A 24,746-nucleotide genomic window follows, 5' to 3' on the forward strand; every position below is an offset into this window, starting at 1 on the left:
TTTAGTTATTGATTTTTCCCCCCTTTAAAAGCAGAGGGCTGGCTTCCTGTCAAGTCTCTTCCAATCTCCCTGCCTTTGTCCCCCTGGTTTCAGAAGCAGTGGTTGGATGTTTCTGTTTTATGCAAATGTTAATGCAAAAGATGAAAATGACCTTGAAACAATTTTAATCAGTGTGTCCTTTCACAATAATTATAAGGATGGGGTAGAAAGGAAAGATTTGAGCTATTGCAAAATATCTAAAGGTAAAAAGAGGTCTTTCCAAGTTAAATGTGAATGCATTGTACATAATTTTTCAACCTTTTATCACACCAGCCTGCAAATTGCATATATAGGTATAGATATATTTCCTTAAACATTCATAATGACTGCATAAATATGGAATAGTCTGAAGGAAGTCACTCAATTTATTTTGTTTCTCACTCATCCTTTACTTGGATACCAATCACATTATCCTACAGCAGACAGCTGAAATTAAAAACAAAGAAAAAGCCCAACCAAATAAGCCAATATCCAAAAAAAGTATCTGTATCCTTTTCCTGGCTCTAAGGAGTGTGAGGAGGGCTTGGCTGGCTACAAGGATCTCTCTGAACCTGTGCTAAACCAATTCTCAAGCCCAGTTTCATCACTACTTGGAAAAGATCAGCGCCTGTAGAAGCTCCTCCCACTTTTAAAAGCACTAATTCAGGATTCCATTACTTACCCCGGCTGTTTGACCACTTGGCAGACACTCCAAACAAATCAGGTTGAATCCTGGAGATTTTTACCCTGAAGGGCTGAAATAGGAGATGGTGGGGGATGAAGGAATGTTGTAAATACACATCTTTCCTCATAACCAAATAGGACTAAGTGCAGAAGTTTTAATTTTTTTTTCTCTTTCAGAACAGGGTCATGAGTATGGTCAGGACTGAGAGTCACTGAGTTTATTTTTCATGGATTTAATGATAAAATGATAGACAAACTTTAGGGAAAAGCAGATTTTTGTAGTGACCACCAGCATAATTTTTGTTTCCAGTCTTTCATGGGTCCTATATAAGATGAATAACCCTGGCTTGTCTCCTAAGATTTCCATAGCAATCGATTGGCCTTTAATTTTTCAAGAGCTTTGAGCTGATGAATATTGAGTTTTGCTGATGACCACTGAGTTTTTATAATTAGTCTCAGTTGCCAAACTCCAACCAAGCATTTAGAACATTGAAAAAGACTTTGTCCTCTTGACCACTTAAAATTCTTGCTATATGGACCATGCTCTAAAACAGTGGAACAAAATATATAATTTTTTTTAAACTATGACCTGAGTGGTAAAAAAAAAAGTTTTATTTTGTTCATAGCTGTTTTCAGTTGTAACAGTTGTCACTACCCTATTTCCATTATTTGCTTCCAAGTTATTAGGGCTGTTCTTTAGTTAATTTGTGGGGTTTTTTTGGTTTTTTTGTTTTTTTGTTTTTTTGTTTTTTGTTTGACTACAAACAGGTGCATCTGCAGCAGGGCATTCACTGATTTCTGCGGAGGTTTAAGAATAATAACCCTGAGTGGCATTATTGTACTGAAAAACTATTTTAACACAAATCAGCTCTACATTCCCAAGGATAAATATACCAACCAGTTCCCCCAAAAGGTTGTGAGGAGAATTAAATTCAAGAAAGAATAAGCTTGTGAGCAGTTCAGTGGTTGTAGGAGGAGGATTCATATAAAGAATGTTCAATAGACTGCCATATCCTTCTCCTCTTGGGAAGTGTTTGTGCATCACTTTCAGGAAATAAATGGCATTTTGTATAGAAATGCTTTAGCAAAATCTGTTTCCTTTTGATGTATGTGAAATCATAATCTTGTAGGGGTCTTTTCTGTGATTCAGCTTCTCCATGTGACGTTCAGCTCTTTTTATGTATCTGGCTTGCAGAGGAAAATGCATGTATCTATTCCACTAAGAATGGATGTTTTAGCAGGTGTCAGGTCATAAAATCACTTTATACCACTTCTTGGAGCAGTTTATGATCACTGGATATTGTATCTCTGGTCCATGATATGGGGCATTGCCATATTGATTAAATGCCTTAGGCTGTTGCAGGGGAAAAAAATAAGGATATTTAATCAATAGACCTGTGCTTTAGTTACTGTTCCTGTCAGGCTGGAACAGAAATAGCTCAAGAAAGGGGCAGCTTCTCAGACAATCTGAGCAAGTTAAAGTTTGAAGAAAGCTAAATAATGCCTTTGAAGACCTGTGAGGGAAGATAATCAACTTAGCAATTGCAAGAGCAGAGATTGAGTTACCAGATCAATCTTGCTTTAAGGGTTCAAAAGGGCTGAGAAAGGGACTTTGGGACTTAGAAGGGAGCCCCAAAGAAACAGTGGCTTAAACATGAGCGGAATAAAATTGTCTGGTTGCCAGTGATGTGTCCTGATCCTGAACATTGCTCGTGTGAGGATTAATTACTGCTCAGCTAAAGTACCTCCTTCAGTGAGAGACTTCAGGGATGAGTCTCTCCGTGCCTGTGATGCAGTAAAAGGGAAGAATCAGTTTTCCCAAGATTCCCTAACATTGTTATTGGATCTCATGGTTGTGGTGTTTTCTTGCCATTTTTTACCTGTTATTACATTACTTTAACTTCAGACCTCTATCTTTAGACATAATCCTTTGAGTGGCCATTCCACCCAGGAGAAATCCAGGACAGGTGAGTCCCCCTGAGGATGTAGGATAAGGTTTTAATTCTGCACTGAATTGTCAAAAATAGGCACCTCTTTCTGCCACTTTTCAAAAGGGATATGGAAAAATCCCAAGTTAAAAAGAATAGCATGTATGAAAAAACTAGAAGTGTGTATAGATTATCAGAATGAAGACTTAGAGGAAAGTTTATTGCACAGTACGTGTACTGTGCTTGCAGGAGAATACTGAGCTTTCAGGGCTCTGAAATGTAGCAGGGAGAAAACACAACAAGAATCAATGCCTAGAAACTGGAGCCAAGCACTTTATACTTTACTTCATTATTTCTAACAGAAAGGGTAATAGAAAACTGGTGGAGATTACTAAAAGAGGAGAAGGTTTTTCATCTTCTGCTGCATTGCAATCCACGCTGCTTGCTTTCCTCAGTGCTGGCTTTCTCTGAGGGAATTGTTTGTACCTGATGCTTGTGAAACACTGTCACGGGGAGAGTGGCAGCCTCAGACAAGCCTGCCTTGGACTCAAATTTTCACAACACCTTAAGGAATTCCTCTGGCCCACATGTTCTAATGATGGCAAATCGGATCTATTTGTAAAAATTAATTATTTATTAGGCAGACGAGATAAGGGATGAAAGATCTTAATCAGAGTTACTGCACAGTATCAACTAAAAGAACTTCTGGTAGATTACAGCATAACATAAAACAGTGCACTATATCAAGGTATAATAAAGCCAGCAAAAGAAATAGTATTGATTAGGAGTCGAATGAAACTCACAACAAAATGATGATAATGTACAGATTCCCTCACTCTACCCCTGGGAGTAACCACAAAGCAATGCCCCCCACTCACAGAAAAGACTCCATGTATTTCCAGGGAAATGTATAGAAGATTTCTACTTTGTGAAAGTTTGGTGTGGCTTTTATAGTTGTAAAGAGAGTGTCTGTCAGAAATCCAGCTTAATTTGCCATTACTCACTTCAAAGGCAAGATGTTTATTTTCAGCTGGGAGATGCCAAACCAGTGGTTACCCCAAGGCACCAAAATAACTCCTTACAAGGCAGCTTGTCCTGCTTGAGTTATCTGGCTGGATAACAATCAACAGATAAGGTTTTGTTGGGGGTGAGACACCCTGCCACAGCCTGAATTAATGAAGGTGACATCATTGCTCTCCTCATCCCCAGTCTGTGGGAACTCCTGGGATAAAACCCCTGTATTTGCTGCCTGCCTTTTTCCATTTCAGCAGAGAGTAAGAAAGAGGTTGGCTCTCCAGCAGGGCTCTTGGAGCTGGGTACACTGAGTCATTACTGCTCGGGGTGGAAAGGACTGCTGTATGTATTCAAGAACAAGTGCAGCTTGACAGCCTACAAGCTGTTAAGACAACCTGACCTTTGTGTGTCTACTTCAAGAACAGTAAGTTCAATTAGCTGTAATGCTTCCAGGTCCTGTACCACCATTAGGAAATGCCTTATTCAGCTAAAGCTGTGATTTCTTTTTTAATTTTCTTTTTTTTTTTTTTTGTCAGTATAAAAAGCATTAAAGAAACCATTTTAAGTACTGCCAGCAATAAGGGGAAGAGTCTCATATTCAGCAAGGTCTAAAAAAATTAATTAGCTTTATTCCTTAAATACAAAATAAACACATTCTGTCATAGCCAAAAGCTTCAGGGCTGAGTTTTAGCCAGTTGGGTTCAAGCCAAGATGACAGCTCTGGCAGCTGTTGGAAACATTTTGGAGTAGAGTTTAGGCTGGTCCCTGTCAGTTTAGAGATCAGCTGAAATCACCAAGTCCTTCTTCAAAGACAAAAGGAGTGTTTATAAAAAAGCCCAATAAACAAGACAGTGGAGAATTAATCTATTCATGGTCTGTCAGTAGTTCACATGTCCTTAGATGTCATTTAGTTGCCTCAGTTTACCCCATCTGAAGGGGTGTTGTGATCCCTTGTGATCTTTTGTGTTGTAAGTGGGTAAGTGAGGTCTTTCACATCACCAAAGCATTTCCAGAAGCTTCCAGTATCTGAGGGACAAGAAGCAAAGATAAAGTGTTGATTTTTGTTGGAGCAGAATGGAGTTAAAACAGTGAAAACAAAATAATTTTATATGAGGTTTTGAGGGATTGTCAGGTGAATTTGCTTAGATATTGGAGTTCTGAATCTTCCTGAGTGAGAGTCCATGGAAAGCTCCCTATGATTTTGATGCAGGATGTTTTTGAGATTCCTGGGAGCTATGTATCATTGAGGAGCTTGAGAAACAGCAGTATTTACCTGCTGTCCACATCACAACATACAAGAAATGCTCCTTTTGTCTCAATTTCTTACACAGCATTATATGCTAGTTCCTCTGAAACTAATCTGGACCTCCATCATGGTAGATGCATCACAAAATAAAATCTGCTCCTGAGGGAACCCACAGTTTAAATAGACTCTCCTGGGCATAGATCACCAAAGAATGAGTCTGCAAAACTTTTAGTGCTGCTTGTGATATTTCAGTGGCTTCAAGACACCCTAAATTAAATCCCCTGTTTCATGTGAGATACAGGAACAGGACAAACTCATTCTGGGGCCTTCTGGATCAGCTGAAGGCCCTGTGGAATGCCCCAAAGTTTTCAAATGGCACTGGGCTCTGAGACATCTGAACTGAAGCCCCAAATTAAAATCCTACTCCTTTTCCTCTTTCTCCTGCCCGAGGAGCTGCCTACCCTGATTTGTGCTCTCCCCTGCCACTGAACAAATACCTAAGGAAACACCAGAGATATCTTGCCCTGATATTCTGGTGTCCCAGTTTTAATGGCATACATAGTTACTTTCTCATGTACTACATTCAAGAGGTTTTGAATTGCTTTCCCTCTATCCATCTTACATTTCTCAACGATTATTTTTCTTCAACTGGTGCCCAAATACCTTTTGAAGTCCTGGCTTAGGCTGGCATCATAGCTTCTCAGTAGGGGAAAGAAAAGAGACATTAATCCAGTTTTAAGAGCTGTTTCTCTGTCTCTCTGCATTGATTTGTGTGGAAGTGTCCTTTTAACTCTCTTTTCTGTCTGACTTCTCATTGCCTTCTGATGAGAGCCAGTCTGAAAGTGCAGGGTTGGATTTACATCGATTATTCCCTTTGTTGTCTTCCTGTGACCCTTTCTGAACTATGAACTCGGAGTTGTGGCTTGGTCATGAAGGGCTTTTATTTCTATCACAATGACTATAAATATGGATTAACAGCTGAATGTGACAGGCATCTGATCTTTTTTCTCTGAACAAGGAAAAAACACTTTTTACCCTGTATTAAACTGCAGTTTGTTCCTAAAAGGGAAGCATATTGGAAAAACCAACAATAACATCAAACTCAGCATTTAGCATTGTAAAGTTAATCTTTACAAAGAACAATTTTACAAAAGAGCAATTTTAATTAGCTTTGTTTTCTTAGTAAGTACCTTGTTCATCTGTTTAATACATTTTTGGAAGATACACAAAGTGTTAATTTATCTATTAGTCTTTCCTTTGGAACACAAATAGTAAGTACTAATAATGTGTGCCTAAATGCAATTACAGCTAATAAATCAAGGACCAGTTTTCTCAGGTTTTATATACCTGCTATTTTCCCCTGGATTTTTTTTTGTCTGTCTCTTATTTCTTTTTCTCTGCCTGTCTCCTCACATGCATATTCTCTGGCTACACCAGAAATCTTTGGAAATTTCCTCTTTGAATAAAATACATCTTTCCATTTACCAGCAACAAATCAAGATACAGCACGTAGTACCAGTTTTCAGCAGTTGCTAGAGCAGGTTATCAGGTTATAAAAAAAGCCCCCAGTCTTTATCTACTGTTCTCAGCAGTAGAATAATTCATATGTGTCATTTAGTGAATCTTTGGAAGACCAGCAGGATGCAGTCAGGATTGTATTATATGACCTTCACTAGTAAACAAAAAAAAGTGAATTTCTTTGGTATTAACTGTTTCTGAATACAGATTGTCAGTGAATTTTTTGGGGGAGAGGGAAGAAACATTGAGATAATTACACTTTTGTTTCATAATTGAGTACCCAGCCCAGCTTTTATTCCTTTTGACCTTTAGAAGTGATACATCGTCACACAAGGTCTCAGCCAGGGTCATGGATCCATGTGAACATCACTCTTTGGAGAGGTTTGAATCTGAAATTTTTCCCTGCTCCATAAAGCATCAGAATCATATTATTGACTCAAACTCAGTCAGGCTCCAAGACAATGAAAAATAAATGCAGGTATAAACACAGTGTTTTGACAACTACTGTTTTCCATTATTGTCTCTTGCATCATGTGAAATGCATGATGTGATCATCTGGCCCATCTGCACATAACCACAGGCTGTTTGGAGAGGCATGCCAGGAAAACCCTGGTCATTTCCACCATCTCCTCTTCATCTGGACTTCACTGCTGGGAGAATTATTTTCTGTGGCCATCACAAGGGCTGTTGGACTGGTGCCACAGTATCCAGCTTGCTTCAGCCAATAGGGACAGACTGTGGAGTTGTGATGAGGTTGTTGCTACTGCTGGAGCACCTCCTTTCTGCCCAAAGCACTCTCCATCCCACAGGCTTACCCCACTGAGAGTTCCACTGCCTCTCTTTCCCTCTGGATCCCATAATATTGATGGCAGAAAAACAGGAGAGAGATTGAAAGACCTGGAAAACATCAAGTAGTCAAGGCCATGGATGATTGATGCCATTATCACAGGGGCACAGTGCTTTTAAAAGCTAATGATCATGGAATCATGGAATTGTTTAGGTTGGAAAAGGCCCTGAAGATCACTGAGTCCAGCTGTTAGCCCAGCACTGCCAAGGCCACCACTGAACAATGTCCCAGGTGCCACATCTAAATGTCTTTTAAATCCCTCCGGGGATGGTGACTCCACCACTGCCTTGGGAACACTTTTCTAATCCTGGGCCATCTTTTCTGTGATATTTTTTTTTTCCTAATATCCAATCTAAACTTCCACTGGTGCAACTTGAGGCAGTCTCCTCTTGTCCTGTTGCTGCACAGAAAAAGAGACCAACCCCCACCTGGATACAGCCTCCTGTCAGGAAGTCATAGAAAATGAATGTGGAAATGATTACAGCAATTTCTTCTGGTCCGTGCTGAGGGAAGAGAAAATTTATGTATACCATAATGTATGTACACTATAGAATACAGACATATAAAATGCCCACTTGTATTTTCATCAATTGGTAACAGTTATGCTTTAAAAATATATAAGTAACATATGGTGATTATGGCAATGTTGATTTAATGAAGCTTTAATTGAAGGGATTTGCTGTACTGTGAAGAGAAAGGGTAACAAGCAAGATCAAATGAGCACGAAGGGAAACCAAACCAGAGCTCCTGAAGGTCTGTATTTTACCAGTGCAGCTAGAGACACCAGAAGAGCTTTAAAAGACAGCTTTAATTTTCAAGGAAAATTAAGTCTAGGATTTTCAACTTTTCAAATAGATTTAAGCAAATGAAGAAGCACATCAGATTTGACATCCTTGCCCCTGCCCCTTCATACTTAATGAAGTGTCACTAGAGTCTATAAGATAAAGCAATATTTAATCCAATATCTGGAGCTTCCTCCCCTTGGACTGTGTTTTCAGCTGCAAAACTTGGCAAAGCCCCAGCCTGTGGCACTACATCAACTTCCACCTCTTGCCAGTCCTGTCCTTCGTGACGGTGACTCTGATGGATTTTACTGAAACGCATTAGTTTTCATCTCACTCGTTTTTTGGCAGACTGATGGAGCTTCAGCAGGGTGGATGTCGTGGTGTTCTGCCTTGTGCATCAACAACAACACAGTCATTTAATACTTTTCCATAGTCTCTGTGAATTATGAGAATGAGCAAAGGAGAAAGGACGGACATCTTGATAATCAAATCCCTGGTGAAGTTTAAAACATTGGCTCTCCGAAATAAACTTCTGGCATACACAGTGATGGAATTCACACTAGAAGAAGAGAGAAATACAGAAAGTAAAATGATTAATATTCACAGTCACTTTTCCCATCGCAACAGCAATAAGAGAGTGAGAGAAAACTACTGAAAATAACTTTCTGCATTGAAAATCAGTCTAAGCAGAGCCAAATATGTGATGCATTGCTTTTTCAAACACACTGAACAGGCACTTTAGTCCATCAGGTGTGGAATGAATCTCTTAACACTTTGATGTGACCAATTCAATCTATTTAGCAGTAATCAATTAGTCCACTAAAGAATCCCCATTTTATAAAAGGGAAATGAGAATAATCATAGAGTCATGGAACCATAGAAGGACTTGGGTTTAAAGACCTTCTCATTCCAAATCTCCCTGCCATGGACCAGGGGGCTCCAAGTTCCTTCCAGCCTGGTCTTGAACACTTCCAGGGATGGGGAAACCACAGCTTCTCTGGGCCACATTCACAGTTTCTCACCACCCTCTGAGTAAATAATTTCTTTCTAGTATCTTATCTAAATCTCTCCTCTTTTAGTTTAAAGCTGTTCCCCATGATATCAGCATCTGCCTGTTTAAAAAGCTGCTCTCCCTGTTTTTCATAAAACTCCTTCAAGTACTGGAGGGTCACAGAGAGGTCTCCCCAGAGACTTCTCTTCTCCAGGCTGAACAACCCCACACAATAAAAATCATCACCCCTCTTTTGTCTGAGTGTAAATAAGCAAGGTATGAAAGATTCCTCGATTCTAACATCGAGTTTGATCTCATAGTCCCAGACTAGAAAATATTAACTTTGGACCATCAAAAAATGAAATCCCAAAACAACAACACATTGTACATTCTCATATTTCATGCTCTCAGGTGTTGGAAAAAAAAGAGCTTTTTCCAAACCTTTTCATTTGTGGGCTACCTCAGGCAGGATGTTATTCCTGTATAACAGCTGTGTTGTCCCACGGTAATTCTCTAGGGAATAATGGCAAAGTAAACATCCTCAGAGAGGTGAGAAGAAGTTCAGCCTTTCATCACTCCTTTGAGAAATGACCACAGGAGTTTGTTTTCTTGTTTTCCTGTTTTCCACTGTATGTGAAATGAAACTCCTTCCACAGGTCCACAGAATTCACTGGATGGAGAGCCCTTAATCCCCATGGCCAAGGCAGGGTTTCAAAGGGGTTAGGTCAGATGGAAACACCTCTGTCCGAATTTGTTTTCCAACAAGTTTGGTGTTGGATTTTAATTTTTAGAAACCAGGATGGTTCTTATTTTTTTTTAAACCTCCCTTCCTCTCCTTTCCACTTTGTCTGTAGACATGTTATTTCCAAGCATGTTCCATTTGTGGGTCTTTGCATCTGTGTGTCCTCTCTGCTCTGCATAAATTTACAATCATTCACCTGATTTCTATCAAGCTGGCCAAAGCAGAAATCTTCAGTTTTACATTCTTAAAAAATTTTGGAAAAACCTCTACCCAGGTAGAGGAGAGATACTATTAATAACTTCACCAGGGGAATGGGTATAGGGCAGGTTCATTCCCTGCTAGATATAAAATACCCTACACAACAGAAAGCTTGAGAAAAACAACTTTGGTGGTGTTGTTGCTCTCTGAATTACTCAATTTTGAAGTAAACTTCAAAAGGATCCACCATTACTACAAATGGAGAGCATGGAACAAATGGACTGTCTGTATTTGTGGTGCTCTGAGATAAAAACCCAACAGGATCTGTAGTGAAGATTATGTTTTTTATTAGACTGACCCAGATACCTGGAAAAAAAAAAAAAAAACAAAACAGAAATTCTCTTAGGAGTACAGACCTTGGAGTGGCCTGAAGAATAGCTCATGTGCCTCAAAGTTTTCTGCATCTTCCCTCAATTATTTCCTCTCTCTAATAAATGAACTATTCTCCTCCTACAAAGCTTTTTTGACTGACATCACACTCACACTGATCTAAATTAGCTGCAACCCCCCCAATGACAGCAGGATTGGAACTAGGTGATCTCTGAGGTCCCTTCCTACCAGACCATTCTGGGATTCAATGATATTATAAAGTAAAGAAACAGTGTCCGGACAAGGAAAGATTTAAAAAAAAACCCCAATAATTAAAAGGAAAAGAGTTATTTAGTTATTAGAGAATCAAGCCCTGAAAATCCGTTTGTCTGGGGCTTTTATAATTTTTAAATCTCAGATTATGATGATGTTGCATGCAGCATGGACAGACACAGACAGGTTTTAGCTACAATAATCTTCAATTTTATGGCTATAACTTTCCCCCTCACTTGCAAAAAGTACTGTGCCCTCTGACTGAGCACACACACAAATCAAAACCATACAAATGAGGAGGTGGCTGTCGTGGTTATATGTAGGTACCAAGAGATTTTCGATTTAATAGAGCCCAACACCTGGCTATTTAATAGAGGTCACCAGCTAAATCAGTTAGAAATGGCTTAGGCAGGTATGTGGAAGCAGGGCTGAATTAGAAAGAAGTGAATCCTAGCTTTGGCCACAAATGTGTGGAAAATGAAACTAAATTAAGTTGCTTCAGCCCTTTCACTGGCACAAACTGATATAAATTGGTTTCATTAAAAAAACCCTAATATATTTTAAGGCTGCAGTCCTAACCTATTAAGTTTTGTGTGGTTGCCGAGAGCAAGTAGCTTAGTGGCATTTTATGTAGCAAATGAACAGGGGACAAATAGAATTTTATTGGTTTGTAAATGAAAAGGCTGGGAAGTTTTGGAATAAAATTGATTTTCACATCTGGAAAAGTTTGCCTTATCATTAGTGCTGTGCTTGCTCTCTCTTACTTGACTTGTTTTTCACTCCATTGTTTTCCACTTATTTTGCAAGGCAGCCATGTAATTTTCATTCTCATTCATTCATGTTCCCAAACTGTGTTTTTCTTTTCCAAGTGTAATGTTTGAAAATGTTTGCACAGGGGCTGCTAAGCTGAACTGTTCCTTGGATGAAGTGGGATGCATGCTGGTCTCTGCCTTTTTTCATCTCAGACCTTTGGGGATAATAATTGCAAAAGTGGTTTTGGAGCATTTTCAGAACTTGACTGTGTTTATGGAGCTTTTATAAATCTCATGATCCACTGGTCTTCCCAGCTTTTCTATGTGTCATGAGGAAAATGCACCCATGGTATGATACAGCATTATATGGAAATACAGGAACAAACACAGCACCTGAACTACTGTGGGAACACCACAAATATTTGGAAGGGTTTATTAACTCAGGTTATGCACCTCCTTGCAGCTTTTGGAAGAGCTGAGTGGCTTAGCATCTCTTCACAGACTGACTTTTGCCACTTACATGCCTCTTCAGAAGCTCATCTGAAGATCACTGTTTTTCCCATATTTAATCCCTGTTTAGAAACCACAGGTGCTCTGTTTGGCAGTGGCAATTTGACTTAAAATAGAATTGTGTACCATTGTGCCAAGCAGTATTTTTTTGTAAATTGTAAGTGCCAGTTTAATAAGGAAAGGGCTAAAGCTCCATTCCACACATCCCATAATTGGCAAAGTGTCTCTGTGCCACAGGATGATGCAGTTTCCCATCCCACAGCATAGAGACAGCTCAAGGTTGCTGGATGTGTCTCACACTTCTTTTCATAGAACCACAGAATTGTTTAGGTTGGAAAAGACTTCTGAAATCATCAGCTGCAACTGTCAACCCAACATCATCATCATGTTCACCACTAAACCATGTCCTCATGTGCCAGAGTCGCACGTTTTTTAAACACTTCCAGGAGTGGTAGATAAGATATTAGGAAGAAATTCTTCCCTGGGAGGGTGGTGAGGGCCTGGAACAAGCTGCCCAGAGAAGCTGTGGCTGCCCTATGCCTGGAATCTTTCAAGGCCAGGTTGTATCTTGGTTTTTGCAACCTAGTGTAATGGGAAGTGAACTGGATCTTAGCAGGAGTGTTGGGAATAGGTGATCTTTAAGGTTCCTTCAACCCAAACCATTCTGTGATTCTGTGATTTTATCCTTGGACATTATCCTTCTGTTTGCAGGAGCCTGTACTGCCCCTGCCCACTGCACTGGTTCTGTGCTTACTTTCATTAATCACTTTCCTATTAAAAGGAAGGGATATATTCCTTCATATATAAGGAATATATATATATATATATATAAGGAATATATATTCCTTATATAGAATATATAAGGAAAATATAAAGAATATCTATTGAGTGAAGAATTGAGCACAAATTCTTCACTCAATCCCCCCCCCAAAAAAAAATCTTATCACAACAGTCAGCTGTGAGTTTGGGTTAGTGATTACAGAGTGTCTTGGATTTATTATGGCCTTCTAGACAGATTAGAACTGGAAACTTCCACACCTTCCCTTTTGCTTAGGTTTGCTAAGTCCCATTAGGCACAGATGATTTTCCTAGTGAAGATCTGCTTCTCAGAAGTTTTGCCTCCAGTGATGTCAGTTGGTCACCTTTTCCTGGCACTGAATGTAATTTAGAGTGAATAAATTCAGGAAGATTCTTTGCCAAGAATTACTCAGCTCTTCATGCCGAAATATTAATCGATAATGCCTCTTAAAATTTCTCTTCACTCCAATCATTTTTATAGCGTTGCAATTTACTGCATGGAAAGCAGGGTAGTAAAAGATAGAAAAACAGCTGTTAAGTCACATTATTATTAATATTTATCTGTCATTTACAGCATTCCAAAAGGTGTCCACAGCACTTTTGTGTTGCTCAGCAAGCCACACAACACAACAGCTTTCCCAAGGACTGCAGCTGTAAATATGTAAATAGAGGACAAAGAGATGTTCGAGTCAGAGAAATGTCTCCAAACCATCCGATGAAACTTTCTACCCAGAATGTCCTGAGAAACCTTTTTGGGCTTTTAAAATGGGGATGGGAGGAGCATATCCAAATTGGTAGGAACACAGTTCTCAATCTCAGACTTTGAGCAAAGGAAAATTCATTTAGCCATGAAAAAGAAGATAAAGTTATGTAGATGTATGTGTAGGACAGAGAACTCTGATTTAGAGCCAGGAGACATTTTATTTTTGTTTGCTTTGGTTCTGTTTCTACCTTGGAAATTTTCCAATATTTAATTTTGTTATCTCAAATTTGCTCTGGAGTAAATTGAAATATTTATGTTTTCTTCCTATTTTACTGCAATGAATAGACCAGTTTGGCAAAAACAGTTTTCTTAACACAAGGATGCTGAAGAGGCCCACGCTCAGAACACTTACAGGGGTTCAAGTCTTCCAGGGTCTTGTAATTTCTTCCCATTTCTGTGTATCCCAAGAGAAGAGCCTGATCATTAGACCTGGTGTTACACCAGGGAGAGGTTTTGGTAAGGAATTAAATACTCTCTTTTGGTAAAAAAATTAAATTACTCTTTAATTAATAAAGAATTAATTAGATACTCACTGGTGATGGATAGACTCTCCCTCAGCCTCAGAGCTGCACTACTGCAAAGAGTTGGAGAGGAAGACAAAACAGCTCTCCCAGAACAGCCTCAAGCTGTTGGTGGGAAATTCATGGGGTGCCATCAGTTCAAGGCTCTGGGCTGGACTGAGGACAGGGATATTTACAGCACATTCCTCAGGGGCCTTTGTTTTATTGAAACCTTTTCCTTGTGTTTCTCTGTTAAGTCATGATGCAGGACATCCATGCACGCTTGAGCTGCAGAGCAGCTCACCAGAGGCTGAATCAGTCACAGATACTTCAGGATGATATTAAATGTGGTGTGCACAGAAGAAGATTGAGTAGGAGAGGTAGAAGCTGTATTGGTAAAGGGAAAACAGAGCATGGTGGCATATTTTAATATGTCACCTTGAGGAAGGTCATAGAATCATAGAATTGTAATCATAAAATGGTTTGTGTTGAAAGGGACCCTTTAAGATCATCTCATTCCAACCCCCTGTCATGGGCAGGGACATCTTCCACTATCCCAGATTGCTCCAAACTCCATCCAAGCTGGCCTTGGACACTTTCAGGGATGGGGAGTCCAGAACCTCTCTGGACAGATCCTCTTTATGGGAAATGAATTAGTAGAGAATTTTCAAAGCCTGACAGAAGGCTCACATAGAATGTATCTGTATGTAAATGTTGAGATAAGAAATGTTGGCTTAGAAATGCTATAGAATAAGATAGATATTATTAAGAGAAAAATAGAACTAGAAACAAGTTTCAGAAGATAGTTTTACAAATAAGACTTGATACTTTAGAGAAATAGAACTATAAAAGGTACATTGTAGTAAAACGTACTAAGGGTAATTTTAGATTATTAGCTTTAAGACATTTACAGTATGGTGTAGCAAAACCTGATAGGCTAAGAAACACTTATAATGTATTGTAATTAAGAAATAGTTAGCTTCTGGTTGTAATATAACATCTGTATTATCTCACCCTTCACGTGAGTCTGAAAATAGAATAAAAGTTTTTAAAATGCCTCTCAGTTACTCCATCTCTAAAAAAAGAAGCTTAACCCAACACTCTTGACTGGCCCATCTGTGAAATCAATGTGGGACTGTGCTACTCAACACCATTCCCTACTGAACTTGAATTAATAAATAGGGAGACTACTCACAATATTTCTTCCCACATCCTGCCCTGTAAGTGAGAGAATTGCACCCAGTCCTGGAAGAGCTGTGTGATTCAGCATGGGGCAATTCTGGTTTGAAAGGTCTGAAGGAAGAGCCGAGTTCAGACTTCAGTGGTTTTCAAACATTCAAAACAGCACAAATGTGTTTTTATAACCAAGGTTCCAAATAGTGGTAACTACACTGACTATGCAGTGAATGTCTTGTTTTCATGTTTTATAAATCCCTTATTCCTTTACTGTTGTGAGTGGATAGAAGAGTTGGCTTCTCTCTGATAAAAAATAGAAGAATAGAATTTCATCAGTGAGCAGCAGCAGGAAAGCAATGTCAGTGCAGTTTTGCTTGCCTAAGAAAATCACAGTATCATATGCTGAAAGAAATTATAGCAGTATCCAGTGTCCAGACACTAGAAATGAAGGCTTGATAGATAAGTACCACCTTGGAAGTGCCAGTGGGTCTTGGTCTTCCCAGGCTGCATTTTAAGAGCTTGTCAGTGTTTTAGTGACATCCACCTTTACCAAACACACAAATTGTATTGTGAGCTTTGACAGGTATTTCAGTAACAGCAAGATTTTAGACAAGACAATTTATCCCTTTACCTCTCTATATTACCTATCCATCCTTTAGAACTCAAGATAAGATTTATTTATTTTTTTAAATCCTAAGATGAAGTATATACTGCTGACATTTGAGAAATATTTAGAGGAACTTTGTTTGCATCCATGCTTTTTCTGAATTCATGCTTTTGCAAACCATGGTACATTGCAAAAAAAAAAAAAATCCTAAATGCTGGAAGGAAAGATTCCAACAGTCTGCTTTGGTCACACTGGATCAGCTACTCTCCCACAGAGGGGGCAATATGAGAAGTGTTTTCAGGACACTGTTTAGTCACAGTTGGAGCTGAGTTTAAAATAAGAAGGCACAATATTGCACTTGATCCCTTCTCCAATTTGAAAGTTTTCCTTATTGCTGCTTGCACAGCTCATTCCAGCTCATGCTGGAATAAAAGCTGATTTTTAGTGGGGTGAGACAAGTACATGAAGAGGGGGCCCATGTCTGTTGGGAAGAGGGATCAACATTTCAGTGTCAGAGTCTGAAGAGAAAGTGTTTCAATCTTAAATCAGGTTCCTGGGACATTTGACACCAGCTGTGTCTGTACTGGGTTCATAATGCATTTCCTGTGTAAGTTGGAAACATTGGGTTCATCTCAGACAATGAGGACGTGAGGTAAGGAGAAGTGGGTGAAAAAAAATGGTGAGTGCACACTCTCACCAAAAAGAAACCCCAACCAGCCAAATCACGAAGAGGAGGCTGCAGGCAGAACTCAGGACCCTGAAGAGAAGAAACTCAGGTTTCTTTCTTTCTGTCCTTGTGAGTGCAGGCTCTGAACCTGTTCCCTAAGGCACAAGTGGGACATCACTTCTTGGCCTTACCTCTCACCAGCTTCCTTGAGGGTGGCCAGTGAAGCAGGTGCCATTTGCCACTGCAGTTTGGAGGGCCTTAAATTATTTCATAAGGAGTCTTAGAGTGCTTCTGAAATCCTGAAGAAAATGTAAGAAAGTGGATTTCTGTGAGTAAATTGTGAATGAGTAGTTTTCTCTGAGAGGTTGTTTAATTGAGCTGCAGCTGGTGCTGATTATGTTTGTTTTTCCTTCAGTATCTCTCATTTCCTTTAGTTTCCGTTAATTCCTGCTTTCATTGGGTAACTGTTGCTGTACAAGATTTTAAGAGTGGTAAAAAACCCCAAAAAAACAAAACAAGAAATAAAAAAAGGAGCATATTTTAGGAGCTTTTTACGACAGTTGTTCTGGAGACACCTGTACACTATTGAGCTGAATTGGGCTGCAGCTGCTGCTGACGACATGGGGTGTGAAGGAGAAGGGGTGTGATTCTTTCTTCTGGTTGTTCCACCACCTTGTCCTGTGGCTGGGCCTGCTGAGGTGTCTGTCAGGCCATGTGTGCTGAGATGTCTGTTCAATTGGGTCTCTGGGTCAAGAAAATACTAAACCGACTGCCAGAGGCTGCAATGAGAGGATGATGGAGGGGAAGCATTGTAGAATCACAGAATATCCTGAGCTGGAAGGGACCCACAAGGATCATCGAGTCCAGCTCCTGGCCCTGCACTGGACCAACCCCAAGAATTACTCTCATTTCACCTTGGAGAGGGACAGGACACTGGTATGGACAGAGGTCACGTGTTATGGTATCTCAGGTGGCATCACTGCCCTGCTCAGGTGAGACCCCACCTGCAGAGCTGCCTCCAGCTCTGGGGCCCAGCACAGGAAGGACATGGAGCTGTTGGAGCCAGTCCAGAGAAGGCCACCAAAGTGATGAGAGCCATTCTCTGATTCTCTGATTATCACTGCTGTATGTGAGAAGTCAAACTGCCACGCGTCCTGCACAGACAGTGACCTGGGCTGATGGACAATGAATGCTTTGAGGTTGTTTTTTTTTTTTTTAATCTACACTAGCAGAAAGCAAAGATGGTCAAGATAGGCTGGCAGCAACCTCATGAACTTTTTAACAAGAAGTGTTAAATCCTATACATGGGCCTGAGTAAGTGGCTCTGGGTGGTCCTGCTTGGACAGGGGGCGTTGAACCAGATGACCTCCAAAGGTCCCTTGTAACATCAAACATTCTGTGATTTTGTGAGATCTGTTGGTGGGGAGGATTTTAGTATTTTCCTTCTTTTCCTGTAGACTGTCTGTTCTGCTCAGCTTATGTTGCAGAACAGATCCTGTGGAAAGAACTCACATACCACTAGAATTGCAGGGGCTGCCAGGTCAGGTTTTCCATAGAATGTTCTCCCAAGAAAGATTAATATCAGAAAACAGAGGGCATGTTGTGGTTTTCTACAGGCCAACACATCTTATCCTTGAAGGTTAAGTTAATTCACTTTTTCAATCCCTTTTTGATTCCATGTCCATTTACTATCTGTGACATTCAAGACCATATGACCAGTCAAAACCTCCATTTCCTGTGAGTGTAGTAGTTTTGTAAAGAATGAGAGGAATCCTCCAGAGACCTTTGGAGGCACGACTAGATCAGGATCCTGGCTGATCTGAAATAAAGAAATAAATAAAGATAGATTTTCACAGACTCCCAGTCATTTGTTCCCATTCAGACTGAGCAAGAGTTTTGTCTGGAGAATAAAACCCATTGTTCATGAATTCTGCATCACGTTGCTTCTCCACCAAGACCATTTCTTCTTGGTATCTACTGACTTCTGAGGGCCACAGTTAGCTGGCAGTCAGCTTCTCATGCTGCTTAATTATATTTATGCAAAGAGACAAATGTGGAAGCCTCTGCTACTTTATTTTGTGTAGGGTGGTTCATTTCCAACTCTAGAAATTCTTTTTTGTCTCTTCTGTTTGAAACATCCCAGTTGTCTGGATCTGTTCTGGAACTTCTGCCTCTGGACATCACTCTGTGATACCTTTGACATTCCTCTTAACATTCCTGTGAGTGACTTCTGAAAGTCACCACTATTCAAGACAGACATGTGACCATTCTTGTGTTATTTTCACTATTAACAGCTGTTTCTTAACAACTCCAGGGTCGCTGAACACATAAAACCCAAATGAGCTTAGTTCCCTCCTGGGATTTTGTCAATCCTGTTTTTCTCAGTCATGCAATGCTAGAGAGAAATCCAGGGTTTATGATCTATCACCATGCCACACTACCACAGGAAGAGAGCTCCTATTTTAGCACTGAAACTGGGACTACATGCCCTGTCTTTTCACCCATTTGAAAGTTGTTTGCGCAACTAACTGAGAGCCTCTCAAAGATTTTGGTCACATTTACAGGCAGAAATTTGAGGAGAAGCAGTCAAGGAGAAAGTCACCACAAATTATTCATGGTCAGATTTCTCTTATTGGGGACCATATATCCAAATTTCCTACATACCTCTGTGGAGGCTTTTAGGAACTGAACTTGTCCCCAGTGGCTGATATTTTTTAAAAGTTCCTTTGGACAGGGTCCCTTTCTTTCCTTCAATGTGTGGTTGCACAGATTGTGCTGCCTTTTAATAGCAGTGAATTCATAAGTCTGAATTACAGAATCACAGACAGGGACAGGTTGGAAGGGAACCACAGTGAATCACCTGGTGCCACCTCCCTGCTCAAGTAGGGCCATTCCAGAGCATGTGGCACAGGATTGTGTCCAGACACTGCTGGAATTACCTCCCATTTTCAAACCATTTTTCCCAGTAATTTTGCCTGAGCATTTATATGCAGAATAGGATAAGGTTCCCCTACCCCTGTTTTTAAGGCAAATTTCCATCTTAAAGGCAGGTTCCTGCCACTCAGCAGATATTCCCCTATGGAGTATCACTGGTTTTTGCATGGCATTACAAAATTAAAGGCAGAATTAGCCTACAAATTTGAAGCAATCAGAACTGAAGCAAATGGACTCACCAGCCTGTCCCTTCAGCAGCAGATTGCCTAATCCACAAGGCATGTTCTGTGGGAGCATGACAATGACCATGTTTTGGATCAAACCCTTGTTTAAACATCACCTACTGACTGTCACAGCAGTGCAAACAAATTGGCAACGCCAAGGAAAAAAGCCTGTATTAAAATGCCCCTTGGGGAGCCAGAAACAGGCAGGGTTAATTTGTGTTTTCTGCCGGTGCTGGAGCAAAATCTTGTTTAGTTTTCTTTATGAAAGAGAAGCCAGTGCATCAATCCACAGCACCTCCTGGTCTGCTTGACATCCTGCTTTTCTGGAATGAATACATTTCCTGCATTGCTGCATGCTTCTCCCAGTGTAGATATCTATGATTAATATGCCTTGTCTTTTATAAACAAACCTAATGCAAAGCCAATAATGTGAGTCTCATTTCTTTACTGCCAGCCCACAGCTCAGCTTTGTTTGGGTATATATGTAAAGGAAGAAAGATGAATGTTCACTCAAGCTTGGGAGCTGAAGCCATAACAAATTTATGGGATGAAAAACACACATCAGTGTAAAGCAAATACAGCCTGGGAAGGTCTGTTTGGCTTCCTCCTTTAATTTTGCTTTTTAGTACCAACAATACTGTGTTGTGCACCCAGTGAACATATGTTACACTATGTAAGTACATTGCAGAAGAAGCAAATGTAGTAACAGGAAGCTTTTATCAGTTACTGGATTCAGTCATGGTATCCTAAATGATGAAAGCAGAAGGAACTGCTGTGATCACATAAAGTGACTATTAGCCAGTGAATTTCACCCAGATCAGTTCTGATGTCAACTAGTTCACCTTGGAGACAAGAGAGATAGAGGGGGGCATTAAAGTTTAAAATTTTGAACGATGAGAGGCCTGACCATAACCTGCATTCTGCTTCTCTGATGGAAATTCCCTCCAGTGCTCAAAACCCACACTGGATTCCCAAAGTGAATTTGTCCATGTAATGAGTCTTACCATGGTATTTTACTTTTCCATTACATCATCTATCAAAGCCCTCATTAAAAAAGTCATATTCCCCAAATAACCATATCCTGGTGCTACAAGAGACTGCCATTTCTCTTTGGTAAGGACAGTTCATACAATTTCCTGATCTCATTCTCTTGATGTGGGCTTTAGGTTTTTATTTTTTCTTTGTTTTCTTTTTTTTTTTTTTCTTTCTTTCCTTTGAGGGTAGGACTGTTTACTTTTTTAACACTTACTGAACTTTGCTGGACTCTTTTTTATTTTTCAAAATCTTTCATAGCTTGTGGATCCCAGATGTGGATCTCAGCACTTCAATAATGAGTGCTGAAAATGAGCTCTTCTCATTCCTGCTGGGGAGTCCCACATTCCAGGATCTAAAATCCTTTTAAAATCCATGTCTGGATGTCCATTTGTCCCCATTGACTGCTTTGATCTTATGGACATCCTTTGCTACTTCTATAACAAGGATCCTGCAATAATCTGTCTAATGTGATAGATTTGTCATGTTGCTGATAGAAATAATCTGTTTGTCTGAAGGAAAGCCATGCCAACACTTTCTTGTGGGATGTTTTCCTGGTTACTGGGACAGACAGACCAGAGTGCTTGGCCATCATTTGTTTGGTATCATTTGTGTCCTGGGGATTCATTGCACCAGTCCAGACATTAATTTTACATAATTAGCTTCATCACACCAACTTGTCCTATATCTTCACCAACAGGGACATAACATTCATTTAATGAGGTATCTTCTGCAGAAGCTAGTGATGATTGATACTGATTTATATTAATTTTCTTTAATTCTTTATTAATAGAGTCCTATATCAATTGCTCCACTATTTTGACTGAGATCAATGCTAGATTGACAGGCCTGTAATTACCTGAGCCATCCCTTATTTTGATCTGCCTACATCATCTTGCTTCTTCACAAAAACTGGACCTAAATGTCACTGAATTCATTCACCGTTTTTTTTTTTTTCCCTCAGCTTTATTATTGATACTCTTGCATTTCACCTACAGTAATAGAGTCTAGCTTAAGATGGTTTTGGTTTGTCCTTTTTGCTCATATCTGGAAAATTCTTCTTTATTCTCCCTATTACCAGTCACAGTTTTTGTCAGGTGCCCTGTAGTTCACCTGATGAATTTTCTTCATTTCCTATCCTCTGATTTATAACACATTCTTATTTTTTCCCCCGGTTGCAAAATATCTGGGGATTTTTATTGATCAAACCCTACAGAACAGACTGGCATGGGAAATAAGTCCTCCAGAGCAAAGATGCCAAATGACAATTTGGTATAAAATGCAATTTAGTTACAATTTATGCTCCTACATTCAAGAATAAATTTTAGGAAAATCTAGGTTACGTGCTTAGATGCCACTGCTTGTTTTCTTTTGATAACTTTTCTGAGTTTTGTATTGCAACCATTTTATTTCAGAATCAGATCTTTTACATTCCAGGGCTGAATTTTCTGATTTACAACTCTATGAAGAATTATCATTAATTCTTGTGACTCTTTTGACTGCCATCTAACTCGGATCCAGACAATAATAGTTTAAACAGAAAACTGCATGAGTAGTGCCAGTGTGGAAATACTAATTCCTTTACCATGGAGAACTTTCCACTTCTGATGAGATTCTAAGTTCATATCCCTTCTGATTTACACAGCAGGAAATAAGCAGAGTTTATAACTGAATTAACCCAGAGACTGGACAGTAAATCAGCTGCAGAGTTGGGCTGGAAATCTGACTTCTCCCTGTCCACAAGGCTGCATTTCCTGCTGAGGATGAAAAGTTCACATAGGAAGAGGTGTAACCTGCAGTTAATGTCTTTTCACTGCACTTAGTCAAAATTTTGGGTTGAAAATGCATTTCCTTAACTATTAGTGTGTGATACTTTTGGAGAGTCTTTTCTGAAATAGGGAAGCTCATGGTTGATTAGCAAGGAATTATCTTAAAGGGTTGGGTTTACAGTCACTTGGAGTGGTTATTCTGGAAATGTTGGAAATATGTGTCAAATTACATATATTCTGGGCTTGTAAGGAAAAAATATGCTTTTAGAGGGAGGAAGAATGGAAATAGAAGACAGTTTGTACATTATGTGGACAAGAATGCTGAAGATAAGGGAGAAATGGGAATTTTTGAAATATATTACTTATTAAACATTTCTATAGTGCTTGTGATGTGTCAGTTCTTTAAAACTCCCTATCTGGAAGAGGTCCTATTATTTAAATGAAAAAACATGGATGTTAGGGTAGGAACATTTTATTTTTTTTTTTTGGTTTTTTTTCTAAAAGAGTTGGGAAAATGCTGATATGTGTGATGGCATTCTGGATTTCTTGCAAGCATCCTTGCAAAAAAAGAAAAGAACTTTTCTGAAGTTTCCATTGAAGGATGAATTCCACATGGATGACTTAAGGCAGGACATTTTGAGGTGGAGTTACAGCCTTTTTCTTTAGGCATTTAATTCAGGTACCCAAATTAGGGCTTGGACCTTTGAAGTATCAGATCTTCTACCAGAGTATCACAGAATCATAGAAATATCCTGAACTAGAAGAGGCCCACTAGGATCATCAAAGCCCAACTCCTGGCCCTGCAGAAGACAGTAATTATTCCTTTTCTTTTAGATGAGAATGTCTGAGAAGGATTTACTTGATAAATGTAGGTCTAATTAAGATGGTTTATTTTCATTCCTGATGTTAAGAAGTGTGATTTGCTTTTCAGTCAGGCCAATAAGAAACACAGAAGAGGAATCCCCCTGAGGGGATTAGGGTGTCAGCTGGGCAGAAGGGACTCTCATTCTATACGGAACAGAGCAGAGGGGATCCAAAATTCAGTGAGGCACTAGCAGATGAGTGTGGAGAAGTAGTGAATGCAGACCTCCTTAGAAAGCAACAAGTGGGAATTTTGCCTGGGTGTTCTGAGGAAGGTCTTTAAGGAAGAAGTCAGGATGGTCAAAACATCAAGTGTGGAATCTGAGCATTGCTTTGCCTCTGGCAATCAGAGAACTATCTGAGAGGTGGAGAAGTATTTGCAGTAGCTGAAACAGAAGAGGGTTATTTACCAAGTTTCTCCCGATAAAACAAGTGTTCAGACCCTTTTGTAATTCTTGTTGCTCCACCAGGACTATTACCAGGTTGTGAAGTGCAGTGTCCATAATCAGCTGCAGCTCTGGACCCTGCTGACACTGAGATCCCTTGAACAGTCTGCTCTGTCTGACTGATAATGGTCCCATCAAAACATTCCCAAAGGAGTTCTTCTCTTCTTGTACAACATCACACCATTGCTTTATAGGGAGTTCAAGATCCCCTTTCAGCACCAGAATTGTGTCTGATATCCTGCCAAACATTTTTAAATTTGTGCTTTTTGCCCAGAAAAGCTGTGAAGATGTGGATACCCCATCCCTGAAAGTATTTAGTGCCACGTTGGATGGGTTTTGGAGTAACCTGGTCTGGTGGAAGGTGTCCCTGCCCATGCAAGGGATTGGAAGGACTGGAATTGAATGGTCATTAATCCAAGTCATTTTATGGTTCTATGATTTAACTTCTTAATCCTTGGCACAGCATATTGTATGTCTGCAAATTCTTTTTTTTTCCTCCTAAATTCACATCTCTCAGGTTTTTTTTCCAAAACCATTTAAGATTCCACCTCTGTTCACCAAAATGTTTCTACATATACCCTACCCTGCTGATATTCACAAGCATTTAGTTATATTTCTTTTTTACTAAAACCAGTCAGTGGTTGTATTTGAAATAGAAGCAGGTCTAAAAAACATCACCAAGATATCTCATTTAAGATCCCCTTCTATTCTGATGCTAAGAAGCTTCTGACAATTACTCTTCAAAAGTGATTTGCCAATCATCCCTTCCTTACTACAACTGGTTTTTCCTAACCTTACTGTTAAAAACTTTTTCTAGCCTCATGTAGCATCTTATTTTACCATCTTTCTCTCATCTGGCTTTTTCTAAGTGAGGAATTAAATTAGGTTTTTTGGAATTATTTCCTATTGTACATTTGCATTTTATTTATTTGTCTTTAAGAAGGTGATTATCTTCTCAGTATGTGCAGATGATTGCTTAATAATTTCTTCTAGCATCTGCCCACAAATTGAAGTTAGGCCTAGCAGTCTGTAATTTCTCAGTCATCAACTCTGCTTTTTGCAGGCAGGTTCTATATTTGTCCCTCTTCAGTCCT

The 24,746-nt window shown here is 39.6% G+C and overlaps 1 protein-coding gene and 1 long non-coding RNA gene across 12 annotated transcripts in view; one reads left to right on the plus strand and one right to left on the minus strand.

The window, feature by feature from the left end:
* The window catches only part of TSNARE1 (t-SNARE domain containing 1), a 451,241-nt gene that overhangs the window by 305,404 nt on the left and 121,091 nt on the right, over nt 1-24,746 (plus strand). The window lies entirely within an intron of this gene.
* Nucleotides 7,995-14,378, minus strand: LOC137464878 (uncharacterized). Its single transcript, XR_010994475.1, has 2 exons — nt 13,970-14,378; nt 7,995-8,599 (listed from the first exon to the last, which is right to left on the minus strand). It is a non-coding gene; the product is annotated as an uncharacterized lncRNA (long non-coding RNA).

This window comes from Anomalospiza imberbis, chromosome 1 (genome assembly GCF_031753505.1).
Source record: "Anomalospiza imberbis isolate Cuckoo-Finch-1a 21T00152 chromosome 1, ASM3175350v1, whole genome shotgun sequence".
Lineage (NCBI taxonomy): Eukaryota > Metazoa > Chordata > Aves > Passeriformes > Viduidae > Anomalospiza > Anomalospiza imberbis.